This window comes from Dasypus novemcinctus, chromosome 23 (assembly GCF_030445035.2).
Source record: "Dasypus novemcinctus isolate mDasNov1 chromosome 23, mDasNov1.1.hap2, whole genome shotgun sequence".
Classification (NCBI taxonomy): domain Eukaryota; kingdom Metazoa; phylum Chordata; class Mammalia; order Cingulata; family Dasypodidae; genus Dasypus; species Dasypus novemcinctus.
The window spans coordinates 19,254,828-19,271,122 of NC_080695.1; the positions used below are offsets into that span (position 1 = coordinate 19,254,828).

General features: G+C 42.4%; 1 protein-coding gene across 11 annotated transcripts in view; it reads left to right on the forward strand.

Moving 5' to 3' along the window:
• Positions 1-1,927: 1,927 nt before the first annotated feature.
• The window catches only part of GTF2I (general transcription factor IIi), a 111,451-nt gene continuing 97,083 nt past the window's right edge, over positions 1,928-16,295 (forward strand). For 6 of the 11 annotated variants that reach the window (XM_058285955.2, XM_004455643.5, XM_058285953.2 and 3 more), the window contains exon 1: positions 2,546-2,930. The gene's annotated coding sequence lies outside the window, so the exon portion shown is untranslated. Of the gene's footprint in view, positions 2,931-16,295 lie in introns of all 11 variants that reach the window. The other 5 variants (XM_004455642.5, XM_004455644.5, XM_058285954.2 and 2 more) reach the window with 5 other exon arrangements.

The following is a 16,295-nucleotide window of genomic DNA, read 5'->3' on the forward strand; positions in this document are numbered from 1 at the left end:
CATTCTATGTGAAGATGCATTTAAGTTAGAAGAACACATACTTGGTCCAGCTCCATCTCTAGTCTGGCCAAGGTCTGTTTGATGTGGCTTTGTCTGAAACAGTGTACAGTAAAATGGAGTAGGCACATTGTGTGGACACTTATCTGCAGTAGTGTAAACACTGGGAAAAACATTAGAGAAACAAAATAACGTGAACGATTCTGCCAGCCATTGGACTGGGTGAGTTTATATCCTGATTAGGCATGAGCTGAGGGCTGTGAGTCTCTTCTTGCCATGTTTAGATGGGTGTCTCCTTCTTGGTACACGCAGCTCGTTGTGTTGAGTGTGATTCTACTGTTTAAACGTAGATATTCTTCACATTATACCATCCATAAACTCAATGATTTCTTTTCCCTCAGTTGCTTAACCCAAAAAATGACAATCTGATCCAGGGTTGGGGAAAAAACAAACCAAAGCTGGCTGTGCAAATAGAGGATATCCAGAGTAGCTTTAATTATGGCTACAATTAATGTAGCATCTATGCCACTGAGATAAGGCAGAAATTGGTCAAGGAAGAGCAACATGTGCCAATATCTGCTCAGGTGGTGAGTCGGGACTTCAGTGATCTTATGACTATAATACATGGATTAGAAAGTTACACCCATCACTGGCAGTGCGCTGAGAGAAAAAGCTCATTCTCCATGTGCTACTCAAGGCACCCAAGGAGCTACACCGTCCCAAAAGGGAGTTTTCTGACTAAAGGCGATTCAAAGCCAGCTAATCTTAATATAACAGTTTTAGGAATTACTTCAACCTCACAGAAAGTTGAGGCAGCAAAAGCCCATCTGAATCACTCTACAAATTCATAGAAAAAGAAAGGGACTATCTCGAGAACAAGGCTTTAATGACAAGGATAATCTTGACTGAAATCTTGCCTCACTAGCTCACTTTTTAACACCCTTCCAAATGTTACCCCATCAGTCCACCATCCATACCCCGCGAATACTCCCTTCACAGACCTCAAACTTGCAGATTCCATGAAACCATCCCCTCCATTCCTTTCATAAAATATACTCACTGGATGCCCACAGCAAGCTGAATGTTTGCAGCAAGTAGCATGCACTTAATAACCGTGTTGCAGGCTTTTTTCTCAAGAGTTAAGTTTGTTCCTAAAATATGTCAGCAGCAAGTGGTACTGGAATTACGGGATTTAAAATACGGGTGCAAAATAAAGTTGTCGTTCTTAAGAAAACTCAACGCTTGGGAGAGGCTCGGCAACGGTGAGTCACAATCGAATTGGGCCAAGACAAAACGACTCTAAAAGATTGTGGGGGAAATCGTAAAAACCTATACTGTAATCAGATTCTTCGCGGGGATCTTTAAATTTGCCATCTACTTTAAAGAAATTCAACATAAAAATAAATTCTAGATGCGGCTTCATGGGCGCGGTCTCTGCAAGAAAGAAGCTGGGGAATTCCAGTCTCTGAACTCAAATTCAAAGGAAAGGTTTTGGACCTAACATCAAAAAGACTCGCTGCTCGGAAAGTTTTCTTGCGAGCGACAAAGGCTGGGAGGCTGGAATCGACGTCTTGGTCGCCACCTACCGAGGGGGAGGGAAGGCTGACTGGCGAGGTCTGAATCTTCGGCGGGGGTGAGGGGTGGGAGGACAACAAAATCACTTGGTTTGGGGCTTTACATAAACATCTAAATTCTCCGGACTTCGGATTTTAACTTTTGAGTTAATTTAGGTGAACAGTAACGTCTCACCGTTTTCGAAATTCACAGGTCATTAAGTAGAGAAGCAAAAAATAACTGGCGGTAGGGGTTTAATTTAAATTGCCTAGTAGTTGGCAGAACAAAACTAAAAAGTCAGTTTTTTTGCTTCCGCTCTGTGACTTTTCCTCCACCTTCTTTCTCAATAAATGAGGGAGAGAGCGTGGGCAAAGCCGGGGCGGGGGGGGGGGGTAGGATAAAAATAGAAAAGTCCCCTTCCCCCGCCTGTCCCAAGGTGGGGCAATAGTCTCTTTCTAGGCAAGCTTGGGAGACACTAACACGAGTTCTTTGTGTCCCTGAGGGTGGTGCTGGACGCTGGACGGAGGAAGTCCTTTTGCGGAGCCTCGAGGGCGAAAGGCCGGCTTGGGGATCCTCGGCCTTTGCCGCGTTCCGGCCTCCCAAGTGGCAGAGAATCTCCGGCGCAAAATTAAGTCCGAGACGCGAACAGTGGCTCGGAGACCGGCCGGAGCGCGGCAGAGAGGAGGCTGGAGCCAGAAGTGGCCTAGATTTTTCCCTTCTCGCCGCCCCCCTCCAGCTCCCCTCCCCCACCCGGGCGGCCGAGCAGGCCCCAGGTGCAGCCATATTCTCGATCCCACCACCCGCGCCTCCATTGACAGTCCTTGCCGGAGAGGGCCGGGCGCTGCGCTCGCCTCGTCCTCTGGCTAGCGGCTCGCCGGCGCGTGGCTTCCTGGGAGTCGTAGTCCGCTGCCCCGCTCGTCGCATTGGTAGTGACGAGCCAGAAACTACAATTCCCGCTGGGCGGCGCTGCGGTGCGCACGCGCAGCGCGCCTTCGAGGAACAAAAAAAAAAAAAAAAAAAAAAAACAGGAGGAGGGTGAGAGAAGCTCGGAGAGCAGAGAAAAGGGGCCGCTGATCGCCCCCCCGCTTCCCCGCACGCGCTCTTTGGCCGTGGCCGCCCGCCTGCCGCGGTTACCCCGGCCTCTCCCTCCGTCCCCTGTGATCGGATCAAGGCGCTGAGAGGCCCTGCTGGGGCGGCCATGCGGCGGTGACAGGAGCTCGGCCGAGACGCACGGGCCCCTCGCCCTCTCGCCTCCTGCCCGCTTCCCAGCTCGCCTCAGCCCGAGGCTGCTCTTTGGCGGCCGCAGTTGGCGTGCGGCCCACACTCGCTTCCCTTCGGCACCCCCTGCCCCGGCGCTGCCTGGAGGCGGCTGCTCTCGGGTGAGTCCATCTCGTTTACTCCCCCCGTCTCTCGGTCGCCATTGCGAGCGGGGCCTTTATTTGCTACTTTTCCCCTCCGGGGCCTGCACTGTGAGGAGGTCTGGGCACAGTAGCCCGTCGTGTCTGGCCCAGAGCCTTGGGGCACCCCGCGCCCCCCCCCCCCCACGGCCCCCCACGCCCCCGCCAGAGTTGGCAGCTGGCGAGACGAGGGCGTTGGGGGTGGGGCAGAAGCAGTCGCGGGGACGACAGTTGCACGCGCGCGCCTCGGTGCGCGTGGGGGAGGGGCGCGCGCGCCGGGCGGCGCGGTGGGGGGGCGCCCCTCGCGCGTGAGGTCCGCGCGCGAGCGAGCCTGCGGGCTGCGCATGCCCCGCTGTCCTGATTGGCCGGCTCGGGCGGAGGGGGCGCGCGCTCGGTGCCAGGCCCGAGCCGGTGGGGTCGCGCTCCGGCTGGTGTATCCGGGGCTCCTGCGCCGGGGCAGCAGACGCGCCCGATTGGCCGGCCGGCCGGCGGGGGCGGTGCCGCGCGCTGCCTGGTAACTGCGGCCGGCTGGCGGGCGGTGCCTCTGCCCGCCCCCTCCCCGCTCCCAGGTGGAGCCGGGAGTGGGCTTTGTCCCGGGCGGGCGCGCCTGCCCTGCGGGGCCAGTTTGTTGAAGGAAATCCGCACAATGACCGGAAGGAAGACCTCAGCCTTCAGGCCACGAAAAGTATCCGTCTGGGTGCACCCGGACAGGGTTAGCTAGAGGAGGAAGAAAACAAAAAGCGCTGAACTCGTCCCTCCTCCTCCTCTTCTACTTTTTCTTATCTAAGTTTTGCCTTTATTTTTTACGTTGTTTAGCGCTAGTAATTTGCGGCCGAGGATGTGCAGATGTCGGGTTGGGTATTGCTCACTCCTGGCAACGCCCGGCAGCGCGCAGACTTCTCAGCTCTTTCATTCAACTTTGCTGCGGACAATGGCTGGATTGGCCTCATGTTCGGCTGTGCATAAAAGTAGCCTCTGGGTGTTCAGGCAACAAAAGGAAAGTTAGTTTGAAAATGAGAATGCACAGTAGAGTGCTATGGAAGAGGCCGAGGCCTTTTCTGAGTCCTGTAATTTGGGATGACTAATTACTTTTCTACTGTACTTCTGCTCATTGTCCACTATTCAGCCAGTTTCGTTTTGTCTACTTCTTGGAATCTTGGGTCTCACATCCTTAGGCTGGAGTGACTCGAACTTGTTCATATACAGTCACTTCCTTAAAACTTCTTACTTTGTCTGATCAGAATTTGTTTCTTTTTACTTTTCCACACAACTTGGTTGTACCTCTTCGGAGGACGTCTTTGTTTTTCTCTAGCAGTGCGTTCGGTTACGCCTTGTCTTCTCGTGCCTGGCCTAGTCCCCAGCTATTAAACTTTTGGAGGGTCTGGGGTTAGCCTTTTTGCACCTTTGTCTTCTTCCCCTTCCAGTGTGCAGCCAATGAAGTGCCTTGTGTGTAATAGTAATTACTAACATTTGAGTGTTTATGTGCTAGACATTGCTCTTAAGTACTTTACACACATGTATCTTTACTTCATCCTAACTAATGCGTAATGCCCATTTTATAGATTAGGAACAAGCCTAGAGAGAAGTTGAGTAATCTACTCTTGCTTACTCAGCAGGTAAACCTTGACTCCCAATATTTGAATTTAGAAGTATGGTATAACTTAAGCGCCCAGAAGTTGGGTTCTCAAACTCCAGGGTGCTTCAGCATCCCCCTGCAGGAAATTTTACGACGCAGGTTGCTGGACTCCACCCTAGAGATTCTGTTTCCGCAGCTAAGGGATGGGGCTCTAGAATCAGCATCACCAACAAGTTACCGGGTGGTGCTAATGCTGCTGGCTTTGGGATCACACTTGGAGAACCATTCGCAATGGTAAAAAAAAAAATGAGGAAAATTTGTTTTAGATGCTTGCTTTTCAGTGACTTTAACTAGATTTTAAAGAACCAAAATTGGGCTGCCTTCTGTTGATTGCTTGGAAAACTGGTTTTTTGTTTGTTTGGTATTACAAAATTCAAAGTTGAATAAGTCTCCAGTTAAAGGCTATACATTTAAGTGCAGAATAAAATTGGAAATATATGTCATCTTGGCTTTAAGAATACAAAAAAACCTTTGTAGTCAAATGTGGACTTTTGGAGTTCTTTTCTTGGGGAACAATTCTTGAGAAAGATTTTTAGTATTACACTTAAATTTTAAAAATATTTTAGATGGTAATCAGGGTAGGTAGGAATGATTGCTTAAAATTATGTTCAAATTGTTTTGCATAGCATTCAACCAGTGTTAATGGATGGATTTTTTAAAAATTGTGGTAACATATATAACAAAATTTGTCATTTTAACCACTTTTAAGTGTACATACACTTCAGTGACTAATTCATACACAGTTGTGCTACCATCATCACCTTCCTTTGCTAGACTTTCTCATCACCCAAAACAGAATCTCTTTACCCATTAGAATTACTCCCCAGTACCACCACCACCCCTACCCCCCAGTCCCTGGTAACCGCTAATCTAATTTTTGTTTCTGTGATATTCTGTACTTTTTATTGATCAAAAATGGATGGCGTGTTCAAAAACATATAAAGACAAGGTCCCTAGTCCAGGTTGTTGTTATCTTAAGGAGTTGTAAATAAAACGCTGAAGTTATTACTCATGACAGGTATTTTCATTACATCCCAACTAATTCATTTATACCCATTATCTCATTCTTTTTGAAAACATGCTTTTTTAAAAAATTGGTTTTTTTTTAAACATTGCAATTCTCTAACTGCTGTGGTATAATTAACATCAAATTGTTCTACTGCCTTAAACAGATGGTGAAGTAATTTTTCTGTATGTTTAAGGGAAAGATATTTTTGAAGAGCTGTTTGAAAAAAAATGCTCTGTGAGAATGGTATTTGACTATTTGGAAAATGTGTTTGAGACAGTTTTATCTGAAAGGTAATTGCCAAGAATTTTATCAGTAGCAAATCTACAAAGGTCTTTGGTAACATTTTTCTTCAGGTAGCCTTTGCATTTGTTTTGGTTAAGTGTACTCATTTTTTTTTTTTCAATGTGGCTTTTTCAAAAGTCAACATTATGCAAAACAGAGGGGAAGGGGAATAAATAAATAAATCTTTTTTAAAAAGTGCCCATCATATATTATCTGTGTATATCCTAATATGTTAAGGTATAAGTGACACTTGGCTATATATAATTCTCTTATTTTTTAACATGGTAACATACAGAACATAAAATTTCCTATTTTAAACCACTTTCAAGTATTACAATTAAGTGGTGTTAATTACATTCACAATGTTGTGCCACCATCACCAACTAAAGAAGAAAATAGGAAATGTGTATATTTGAGCCCTTGTAATCAATAGGCTTAAAATGGCAGCAGAGCAGTATAAAAAACAATATTGTTTTGCCAAATGTAGCTGAGATTCCCTGCCTGGGGAAATAAAATGAAAAATTAGTATTTTAGAGTTTGTGTACATGCTGTAAAATTGAGGTGGATAAATCATTACAAATGCTGGAGGTATTAACTTGGTTTTCTTCATTCTTGGTTCTTTACTCTTTCATCCTCTATTTTCTTCCTCTTCCCCACTGGAACTCTATTGCCCTTTTCTTGCCCCCCCCCCCCCCTTTTTTTTCCTACAATTCTTGTCTTAGTGTCTCACGCTTGTTTCTTATTAGTTCCTGGTACTACTCATCTGGTTTTTCCAATTTAAGCCTCGTGAGAAAGTGAAAGTTAGATATGGTCTGGGATTGTCAGAGTTGGCTCAATGTTCCTTGGTTGTAACTTGGTTAAGAAATATATAGGATTTTAAGAATTAGTTCATTTAAAAAGTATGACTTGAGAGGCAAAATGAATTTATAATTGATAGTGGGAGCATATAGCTTAGTGGAGATTGGCACAAGTTCTGAAATCAGCAAGCCTAAATTTCAAATCCTGGTTCTTGCCCCATCCTGGCTGTGTGACTTTGGGCGAGTCACTTCACATTTTGTGACTCCGTTTCTCTGTTTTTATAAATGGGAATAATAATAGAACCTGTTTCTTTCTTAAGGTTGTTGTGAAGATTATGAGAGTTAAAGTGCTTGGAATGGTCTTGCATTTCAATAAATATTAGACATAAAAATTCTGTGATGATAAATCCTTTTGAGAAGTTAAAATTTCTCAGGTAGTAAATATTGTACCTAGTAATATTGAGACTAGATATTAATTTCCCACAAGCTCTGGAGGGTGAGGACTTGTTCATAGTGGCATTATCCCCTGACTGTTACATTGTATTTACGGAACACATAAATTTGTATAATTAATGAAAGCTTATAATGTCCACTTCTTAAATAGTTTATAATTGAAAAATAACTTTCTGGAACTGGTTGTCTACATATAACTTCACATTACCTTGAACTGTAAATTTTAGACGTAGTAGATAACTCTTCTTGTTGATATGTTTGAGATAAAAACTAGTAAAGGAGTTGAAGGGCCTGTTGCAATTTTATTTTATTTTTTGGCCTTTATAGGGCAATTAAAAGAGGTAAGAAAAGATTAGCTATCTTATTTGTAACCAGGCCTCATGTAAACTTTTTTTCTTTATTATTATTATTGTTTTGGTTTGTTTTTTTTGTTTTTGCTTTTTCTTTTCTTTTTCTCTTTTTTTAGTTTTATCATGTAAATGTTTTTTATTAGAAAATGAGTTTGATGAAACCTGAGAAAACTATGCTTATATTATTGTTCATTCTAAATAATTTGTTACATCTAGACACAGCTCATACTGTTGATTATTACATAAATGTGAAGAGAATTTTGTCTAGATTGAGTTTGCAGACCAAAATCGGTTTTAAGAAAATAAATGAGGTATTGGAATGAACTGAAATTAAACTGGTTTTGGCCTCAGGCTTTAAAACACTTCAGTTACATTACTTCATTTGTGAAGTGATAAATTTCACCGGGAAGGATGACAGCATGTTCATACCCACTTATATATGAGGGAAGGGCAGAGAAATTGATCTAGTACTGGAACTAGTTTGAAAAATGGCTGAAGAAATAGAAGGAGATCCATTTGTTTCATTTCTTGTTCCTGTATTTTCTTTTTAATGCTTTCTGTGGTGAAGAAGAATGTGGATGGATTCAAACAAATCTCTAGCATAGAAAAACTGTGTAAAAGATGAGTTTGCCCCATTGTGAAGAAGAAATTTGTATCTGTTATTTCGAACCTGAATTCCTTTTTTTCAAATGGTTCCTTATGATTTTTGGATTTTGAAGTTTTTGTAGTATGACAAAGGAAATATTATATGGCCCTTTTTTTTTTTTTAAGTAATGTATATAATCATGTTATGAAATGTTATAGTTGGAGAAGCAATAAAAAGGAATTTGTCCTGTTTTCAGTATCTGGTTAGAGTGAGCCTGGTTGGACAAATCTATGAAGTTTTCTGACTATATCAGCCCCACACATTTAAGGGCCAATGAGAATTGCTTTCTTTGTATTTTTATCCCGTTTTCAAACAAAGTCCTACAGGTCATAGTATTTTTTTATACTGTTAAACATTATTTTCTGTAGATTATATATTTTTGTCATAATGTTTGTAAAGCTTTTAGAGCAATTTTTCTAGAATATGTTTTAAAATGGTAGGACTTTAACCCAACTAGATATTCCCTTTTTTTTTTTTGGTAAAGATTTATTTTTTATTTTTTCTCTCCCTTTCCCCTTCTCCGCCCCCCCCCCCCCCACTCCAGTTGTCTGCTCTCTGTGTCCATTCACTGTGTGTTCTTCTGTGTCTCTTTTCTGTTGTGTCATCTTGTTGTCAGCTCTCCTGTGTGCAGCGCCATTCCTAGGCAGGCTGCACTTTTTTTCATGTCGAGCAACTCTCCTTACAGGGCGCACTCCTTGCGCATGGGGCTCCCCTATGCAGGGGACACCCCTTTGTGGCATGGCACTCCTTGCGCACAGCAGCATAGTGCATGGGCCAGCTTAACACATGGGCCAGGAGGCCCTGGGTTTGAACCCTGGACCTCCCATGTGGTAGGCGGATGCTCTATCAGTTGAACCAAATTCACTTCCCTAGATATTCCCTTTGAATATACTTATTTTCATAATTTTTTTTCTTTAGTTGCAACCTCACCTATAGGAAGTTTTCAGTATAAGAGCAAAATGAGCATTCGAACTCTTGTTATGTATTTTCTATTTTTAGGCTTTGCATAAGAAGGGATCTTTTATTATATTTGAAACAGTACTCATTTATTCACTTATATAGCACTTTGGGGGTCTTCTGGGCAGGTTAGGCATTGTGTAAGGCCCCTGGGACACAAAGATTTATTTAAGGTGCAGTGTACTTGGAAAATACTGGAATGGGCAAACTGTATTGCTTATGGAAGAGTTCAGGATTAGGAACCTTTACTTCAGTTCATGTATCTAGTCCAGTTTACTTTATTAGGTATTTGGAATAAGATGACTTTTTAACTTACTATTTTTTAAAGATAATTTAAAAATATCTTGTAACATATATACAACTAAAGAATTTCCATTTTAAGCCACTTACATGTGTATAATTAATTGATATCAATTACATTCACAGTATTGTCCCAGTCCATTACTAAAATGTTTTCATTACACCAAATTCTCTACCTGCTAAGCAGTAGTTGTCCAATTTTTCCCCTCCCAGCCCCTGGTAAACTGTAGTTTTCTGTTTCTATAAATTTGCTTATTCTGGGTATTTCGTATAAGTGAGATCATGTATTTATCCTTTTGTGTCTTGCTTGTTTGATTGAACATAATGTAGCATGTATCAGAACTTCATTCCTTTTTACAGCATGTTATCTTCGAAGTTCATCCATGTTGTAGAGTACCTCAGAATTTACTGATTTTTATGGCCAAATGCTATTCCATTGTATTTATATACATTTAAAAATAAATATATATCAAGGTATTCTTTTTTGTTTGTTTATTTATTTATTTATGCCCCCCTCCTCCCCATTGTTTGTTCTCTGTGTCCATTTGCTGTGTGTTCTTCTGTGTCCGTTTACATTCTTGTCAGTGGCACCAGCAATCTGTGTCTGTTTTTGTTGCGTCATCTTGCTGCATCAGCTCTCTGTATGTGCAGTGCCACTCCTGGGCAGGCTGCGCTTTTTTTTATGCATCTCTCCTTGTGGGACACACTCCTTGTCCGTGTGGCTCCCCTACACGGGGGACACTCCTTGTGCGCAGCAGCACTGCGCATGGGCCAGCTCACCACACAGGTCAGGAGGCCCTGGGTTTGAACCCTGGACCTCCCATATGGTAGGCGGACACCCTATCAGTTGAGCCACATCCGCTTTCCTATATACCACGTTTTGTTTATCCATTCTTTTGTTGGTAGACACTCAGGTTGCTTTCCCCTGTAGGCAATTGTGAATAATGCCACTATGAACATCAGTGTAAATATGTCTGTTTATGCCTTTGTTTTCAGTTCTTTTGAATATATATGTAGTTGCAGGATTGGTAGATCATATGGTGTAATTCCTTGTTTACCTTTTTGAGGAACTGCCAGACTGTTATCCACAGTGCTGTATCCACCAATGATTACAAGGGCCCTATTTCTCAATGTTTTTGCAAACACTTATTTTCTATTTTTGTATCTTTTTAAAAAAAGACTTAATTAATTAATTAATTTCTCCCCCCACCCTTCGTTTGTGTTCACTGCCTGCTCTTTCTGTTCATTGTGTGCTTGTCTTCTTTTTACTAGTCACCAGGAACCACACTCAGGACCACCCATTTGGGAGAGAGGTGCCCAGTCGCTTGCACAACCTCTGCTCCCTGCTTGTTGTGTCTCTCATTGTGTTTCCTCATTGTTTCTCCTTGTTGCATCAGCTTGTTGGATCAGCTTGCTACGCTAGCCCGTCGCATCTGCTCACTGTCTTTCTTTTCTTACCTGTTCAGGAACAGAACCCAAAACTAGGAACATCCATGTGGTAGGTGGGTGCCCAACTGCTTGAGCTACGTCCACTTCCCTTGTTTCTTTTTTAATAGCTATCCTAGTTTGCGGAAGTGGTATCTCATTGTGGTTATGATTTGCATTTCCTTAATAGCTAATGATGAGTATCTTTTCATGTGCTTATTGGCCATTTGTTACATTGTCTTTGGAGAAATGTCTATTCAAGTTTTGTGTCCATTTTTAAGTTGGGTTTATCTTTTTGTTATTGAGTTATAGGAGTTTTACAAAAATATATTCTGATCAAAACTAAGCAAATAAAGAAAAAACTGTATATTCTGGATGTTAAAACCGTGTCTGATATATGGTTTCTGAATATTTTCTGCCATTCTGTAGATTGTCTTTTTATTTTCTTGATTAATTCCCTTGAAGCACAGAAGTTTTTAATTTTTTTTCCTTCCCCCTCCTCCCCACCCTGTTGTTTTTGCTGTCTGTGTCCATTCGCTGTGTGATCGTTTGTGTCTCTCTCTTTTTGCCTTCTCTTCTCGTTTTCTACTCTAAGATTCACCAGGATTCGATCCTGGGGACCTCCAATGTGGAGAGAGCTTTCCTGTCACTTGTGTCACCTCAGTTCTGGTTTCTGTTGGGTCTAGCCTTGACTCTCCCCTTCGTCTCTTTTGTTGCGTCATCATGCTGTGTGTCTCGCTGTGCAGGCACGCCTTTACCTGTTTCCCTGAAGTTTTTAATTATGAAATTCCAATTCTTTCTTTTTCTTTTGTTACTCATGTTTTAGTCTAACAAACCATTGCCTAATACAAGGTCCTGAAGATGCGCCTCTGTTTTCTTCTAGGAGTTTTATAGTTTTGGTTGTTATATTTATGTCTTTGATCTATTTTAGGTGTTTTTTTGTTGTTTGTTTTTTAAAGATTTATTTTATTATCCCCTCCCCCATTGTTTGAGGTTGCTGTCTGCTCATCTCTTTAAAAAAAAAAAAGATTTGTTTAATTATTTATCAAACCTCATCCCCCCCCCCCCCACACACACACACATTGTCTGCTCTCTGTGTCTACTTGTCTTCTCTTTAGGTGGCCCTGGGAACTGATCCTCGGACCTTCCAGAGTGGGAAAGAGGTCCTTAGTCTCTTGTGCCACCTCAGCTCCCTGGTCTGCTGTGTCTCTTATTGTCGCTCCTCTTTGTCTCTCTCTTCGTTGTGTCATCTCTCTGCACCAGCTCTCTCTGCAGGCTAGCACTCTACTTGGGCCAGCTCACCTTCAGCAGGAGTCCCTGGGAATTGAACCCTGGATCTCCCATATGGTAGCTGGGAGGCCAGTTGCTTGAGCCACATCAGCTTCCCTCCTCTTCTCCTTAGGAGGCACCAGGATCTGAACCTGGGACCTTCCATGTGGGAGAGAGGTGCTCAGTTGCTTGAGCCATCTCAACTCCCTGGTTTGGTGTGTCTCTCATTGTATTTCCTTTTTATGTGTCTTTGTTGTGTCAGCTTGCCACACCTGCCTGTTGCACCACCTCACCTTCTCCAGGAAGCACCGAAACTGAACCCAGGACCTCCCATGTGGTAGGCAGAAGACCAATCGCTTGAGCCACATCTCCTTCCCACTTTGATCTGTTTTGAATTAATATTTGTGTATGAGTGAGGTAGGGGTTCACCTTAATTCTTTTGCATATGGATACGCAGTTTTCCCAGCACTATTTCTTGAAAAGACTTCTTTTCCTAGTTGAGTGAACTTGGCACCTTTGTCAAAATCAGTTGGCTTATTTCTGAGGTCTTAATTCTATTTCATTGGTCTTTATGTCTGTCTTTGAGCCAATACCATGCTGTTTCTTTTTTTTTTTTTTTAAGATTTATTTATTTGCTTTATTTTTATTTATCCCCCCACTCCCCTAGGATTGTTCTCTTGTCTGTCTGTTCACCGTTTGCTTACCTTCTCCAGGAGGCACCAGAAAATGAACTTGGGACCTCCCACATGGGAGGGGAGTGCCCAGCAGCCTGAGCCACATCCGCTGTCTGCGGGGTACAGCATCTGCTGGCTTGTGGCATCTGCTTGTTGGGGTGGGTGCGGGGTCTGCTCATCTTTTTTTTTTTTTTTTCCTTCAAAGATTCCTTTATTTATTCCCCCTCCCTAGCCCCTTGTCTATTCTCTGTGTCCATTTGCTGTGTGTTCTTCTCTGCCTGCTTGCCTTCTCTTTAGGCGGCACTGGGAACCGCTCCTGGGACTTTGCGGAGTGGGAGAGAGGTGCTCAATCTCTTGCACCAGCTCAGATCCCTGGTCTGCTGCATCTCTTATTGTCTTTCCTCGTGTCTCTTTTTGTTGTGTCATCTTGCTATGCCAGCACTCCAGCACGGGCCAGTTTGTCTTAACCAGGAGGCCCCTGGAATCGAACCTTGGACCTCCTATATGGTAGACAGGAGCCCAATTGCTTGAACCACATCTGCTTCCCTACACATCTTTAGGAGGCACCAAGGACACGAACCCAGGACCTCCATATGTAGGCAGGTACCCAACTGGTAGAGCCACATTTGCTTCCTACCATGCTGTTTTTGTGTTTTGTTTTTTAATTTATTTCTCTCCCCTTCCACGCCCTCCCACTTCCCCCCAGTTGTTTGCTCTCTGTGTCCATTCACTTATTGTTTTTCTGTGTCTGCTTGTATTCTTGTCAGCGGCACTGGGAATCTGTGTCTCTTTTTGCATCATCTTGCTGCGTCAGTTCTCCGTGTGTGTGGCGCCACTCCTGGGAAGGCTGCACTTTTTTTTGCACTGGGCGGTTCTCCTTACAGGGTGCACTTCTTGCGCGTGGGGCTCCCCTACGCAGGGGACACCCCTGTATGTCACAGCACTCCTTGAGCGCATCAGCACTGTGCGTGGGCCAGCTCATCACATGGGTCAGGAGGCCCTGGGTTTGAGCCCTGGACCTCCCATTGGTAGGCAGATGCTCTATCTGTTGAACCAAATCCGCTTCCCCATGCTATTTTGATTAGTGTACTTTTGGATTGAGCCACATCCACTTCCCAAATCAAATCTTATCTCTTCAAATTTATCTTTTCTTCTGGAGTGATCACTTGAAACTTGTAAAATTACCAGTTATTTTTTCCAGTAGACAGAAATGAAGAATTTAGTATCTTAAAATGTATCCACAGTTTATGACAGAAACTTAAAAATCTTGATTTAAAAATCAATATCAATTAAAGATCTGTTTTAGGATTTCTAATTATTTTATTTCTAGGCATTTGCCGTTGTACTGTATATAACTTCTAAAAATTAAGGAAGGTCAAATGAACTTTCTCTGGTTCTTCCTCCTGTCTGTTGAAGTATATGTGTTAATGTATATTAATATATAAATTGTGATGCTTGATATTTTGATATTACATTTTTATAAAATGGAGCCTCTGAATGAAACACCAACCTAGTTTTGAATTTTTTATACCACGTACCGTTTGAAAACAGTTGATTGTTTTTTTAGAAAATACCTGTGAAACGTGGAAATTCACATTTCTAAGAAATGTGAATTATAGTATTATTTCATGTTAAATAGGCAAGGAATATAAAAATCCAGGTCCTAGTGTGGTTTCTGGGGAACTGACCTTACCTGAAATATGTCCATTTCTGGAACATTTGCCTGGACAAACTAGAGAATGTATGGAGAATGGTGAGGATGTGGAATGTTTTAGAAATCAAGTCACATGTAAATCATGGGACAAATCTGGGTATGCTTAGTTTTGAGAGGAGAATACTTGTGGAGGGATCACTGCATTAAAGGGCCCTTCCAGGAAGTACAAGTGACAGAGAGGCAGATTTTGGTTCATTAAAAGTTACTAATTTTAAGCTAGTCCAATAATAGAAAATTATTACCTTAAAAGTAGCAAGCTTTCTATTGAAGGGCACCTCAAAGCCTGAGGGGAGGGTTGGGCTTCAATAACAATTTCAATAACTAGTAACATTTTGAGAGCTTGTGAGTTTACTGTTATAAGCACTATCCACAATTAACTCATTTAATTCCTCACTGCAGTCATATGATGGGAAGCCAGTATATTTGCTATTCCTATTTTAATATAGAGGAAAATGTGAGCTATAGAGACACTAATTAATCCAAGAAGCCATAGTAAGGGACAATCTTGATACAAATTTATGCCCAGGTTCTTAACCACTATATGTCAGTTTCCCTCATTCTGAAATTAATTTTTTCTCTTAAATATAGATATTATTGCTAAATAAATTTGCATAGATGGCATTGTGTTAATAATTACTTTCACATATTATTTTTCCATATAATGAACTTTATTTTTAAAGAGGCTTTAGATTACAGAAGTTATATTGAAAGTGTAAGTGGGGAAGTGGATGTGGCTCAAGCAGTTGGGTCCCAACTACCATACGGGAGGTCCAGGGTTGGATTCCTGGGGCCTCCTGGTGAAGGCACGCTGATCTGAGCGACGAGCTGGCCCATGCAGAGTGCTGGCGCAGCAAGATGATGCAATAAAAAGAGACACAGGAGAAACAATAAGAGATGTAGCAGAACAGAGAGCTGAGGTGGCACAAGGGATTGAGCACCTCTCTACCACTCCGGAAGTCCCAGGATTGGTTCCCCGTGCAGTCTAATGAGAAAACAAGCAGACACAGAAGAATGCACAGTGAATGGACGCAGAGAGCAGACAAGGGGGTAAATAAATAAATCTTTAAAATAAAAAAGTAGAAGGGATTCTCATATAACCTCCTCTTCCCGTATTAATAATATCTTACAATAGTGTGGTACATTTGTTACAGTTGATGAATAAATAAATATTGAAGCATTGCTACCTACCAAGGTCTGTAGTTTATATTGTGGTTTACATTAATTCCAATGCCCTAAAAATGCCTTATGGTCCACCTATTATTTCCTTCCCCTCCCCTCAGAACCTCTGGTAACTACTATCTTTATATCAGTGTTACATGTTTTCCATTACTGCTGTGATCGTAAGTTTACATGGTCCATGGTTGCATTCCTCTCTTATACTTGTTTATTCCTCAGCCTTGAAGATTTTGGGGTGGTAATGCCTGCTCTGCTTCAGATTGAGACAAAATAGCTACAAGGTTGAAAAACCAGGAAAAGTTACCTGGGTTAAAAGACATGTATTTTAGCTGGTGATGAACTATTCGGCAACATTCAGTATCACTAAATTCTAGTATTCATTTTTTCATTCAGCTCATGTGTTGTGAGTGCCCACAATGTGCAAGGCACTGTTGGTTCTGGGATAAGAACCACAGAGGACCCTTGCATGCAATTAAACACAGTCAATAGCAAATACTATCCAGATTAAAAGACTCTGATTTACCTGCTGAGTTTTGTATATGCTAAAATATATGGTAAAGTTGCATTTATTTTTTGCACTTGAGAACATATTTACCTTCATGAATTTCTGACCAGCCCCTCCTGAAAATGCACCAAGAAAGAAAAACAACCAATCTCTC